This window comes from Corylus avellana, chromosome ca3, assembly GCF_901000735.1.
Source record: "Corylus avellana chromosome ca3, CavTom2PMs-1.0".
In the NCBI taxonomy this organism is placed as follows: Eukaryota; Viridiplantae; Streptophyta; class Magnoliopsida; order Fagales; family Betulaceae; genus Corylus; species Corylus avellana.
In genome coordinates this window covers 21,662,865-21,665,468 of record NC_081543.1, presented here as the reverse complement: position 1 = coordinate 21,665,468, position 2,604 = coordinate 21,662,865, and the positions used below count along the sequence as shown (strand labels likewise).

The window sequence follows — 2,604 nt, the reverse complement described above, 5'->3', positions numbered from 1 at the left end:
CTTGTATCATTGATTTTTTTTTTTTTTTTTTTTTTTTTTTTTTTTTAAAAAAAAACAATAATTTATTCAAAAACTATTGGATATTGTCACATCAACGTTATAATAAGATACTGGATTTGTAATATTGCACCATATAGCGTTACGGGCTACATGGACTCCAAGCGGGATGCTTCTTTCATTCCTTTTGTTTTCCATAAAGTGACAGGATGCTTCTTTTGTACCACAAAACCCTTATCTTTACCATATTAGAATCTTTACAAAATCCTTCCAATGTTAGAGTTTCTCTCTAGTAACTGCCAAACATCTAACCAGAGAGAAGGAAACAGATCTTTTACATTAAAAAAAATAAATAAAATAAATAAAAATCCAAGTTTCAAGAAGACTTGTCATTCTAATTTCTAATCAATTCTTACTTCTCTGTTTTTCTTTGATCATCAACAAAATCCGTACAAGTCGAACACTATTTCTGCCATGCGGTCGTGGTGGTGGTGGTGGGTTGCAGAGGACCAGAAACACGATGGTTCAAGAGCAACTCTCACTGCTTTTGTCTCTATATTTGCAGTGTTCTGGTTCCTACGGGCAATCATGAAATCGACAAAAGTTGTCCCTCCCCTGCCACCAGGCCCCCGTGGCTTGCCACTAGTCGGCTACCTCCCCTTTCTAGGTACAGAGCTCCATAGGAAATTTGAGGAACTGGCAATTTCCTATGGCCCCATCTACAAGCTTTTGGCTTGGGCAAAAATTGTGCGTAGTGGTTAGCTCACCATCGCTGGTGAAAGAGGTGGTTCGTGACCAGGACAGAGTGTTTGCCAACCGCGACCCGCCCATAGCCGGCCTGGCTGCCTCATATGGGGGAGGTGATATTGCGTTTGCACCATACGGGGATGATTGGAAGAAGTTGCGCAAGATATTTGTACGGGAGATGCTAAGTGGTGCAAATCTTGATGGCTCTCAAACTCTACTCAGAGAAGAGGTTAGAAAATCTATTAGAAATGTGTATGAGAAAAGTGGCAGCCCCATCGATCTTGGGGAATTGGCATTTTTGACTGTCATCAATTCCACGATTAACATGTTGTGGGGTGGAACGCTGCGAGGGGAGAAAGGGGCTGCTGTTGGGGCTCAGTTTAAGAGTGTGTTGCGGAGCAAATGGTGCTGTTTGGGAAACCAAATGTTTCTGACTTTTTCCCTGTGCTTGCGAGGTGTGATTTGCAAGGGATTGAGAGGCAAGCAAATAGGAATTTCCTGTGGATTGAAAGCATTCTTGATTCTGTCATTGAAAAACGGATGAATATGGCTAAGGAAGAGAAAGAAGGGGTTGAAGAAATGAAGGACTTTTTGCAAATTCTCTTGGAGATAAGGGATCATCAAGTTGACGCTGCAAAATCAATAAGCATGAACCAACTCAAGGCTTTGCTTCTGGTATGTCCAATTTTCTACTTTGTGCTCCATCAAATGAGGAGTCTTACACAACTTTAACTAAATCCAGCTTAATAGTTTATAGTACAATTTGGCTATTCTTTTTTATTTAATTTTATTATTGTTGTTGTTTTTGTTGTTATATGGTCTTGGTGTCCCTCGTGATCATAAAAAACTAACTTTGTTTTAGTCATTCATCTCTTTTTCACTTAAATATATTTTATCGCCTATTAAAAAGTTTTAAGCTTTTTGAATGAGGGTTAACGTTTGTTACTTGCGGGTTCAATTGATGAGTTCCTTTACCATGTTTAATAGGACGTAGTGGTGGCTGGATCGGACACCACAACAACCATGGTGGAATGGGTGATGGCGGAGCTGCTGCAACATCCGGTGGCAATGAGAATAGTGAATGAAGAATTAACAGAAATTGTGGGGGTGGATAGCTTAGTAGAAGACACCCATTTGCCCAAATTACACTATCTAGATGCTGTCATCAAAGAGGCTCTTCGTTTGTTCCCAGCCCTTCCTTTCCTAGTACCCCGTTGTCCAGGCCAATCTAGCACCATTGGAGGGTACTGGGTACCCAAAGGAACTAGGGTATTCCTAAATGTTTGGGGTATACATAAGGACCCAAAGATTTGGAAAAATCCCTTGGAATTTCAACCGGAAAGGTTCCTAAGTGATCAAAGCAAACTGGATTACTCGGGAAACAATTTTAATTATTTTCCATTTGGATCCGGGAGAAGAATATGCGCAGGGATTCCACTAGCAGAAAGGTCTCTATTGTACGTGCTAGCTTCGTTTTTGCACTCGTATGAGTGGAAGTTGCCACAGGGCACCGAGCTGAATCTTGCAGACAAATTCGGTATTGTTACTAAGAAAGCAAATCCAACGCTTGCAATTCCGACACCAAGGTTGTCTAAATCTGAGCTCTACGCACAATAATATTGTAAGATGTTTTATTTGTGATGGGCGCTCCTGATGTTTTCGTTTGTATCCTCTTAGCATTATCTGTTTGTTTCAGTGGGTTTCCTACTGGAAAGATGTTGTATTCTTCTGTGTGGAATGAAAAATATTATTCATCCAAAACACAACAAAAAAATCTTTTAATTCTCCTACTTCTGTGGCCCTATTTCAGCCCCTTATTTTTTGTTTTCAGTCTTTTAATTTTACTTTTACAGGAAGAAA

General features: G+C 40.1%; 1 pseudogene; it reads left to right on the top strand.

Annotated features, from left to right (window-relative positions):
- The first annotated feature begins 408 nt into the window (after positions 1–408).
- Positions 409–2,383, top strand: LOC132176174 (labd-13Z-ene-9,15,16-triol synthase, chloroplastic-like; annotated as a pseudogene).
- Positions 2,384–2,604: the final 221 nt, after the last annotated feature.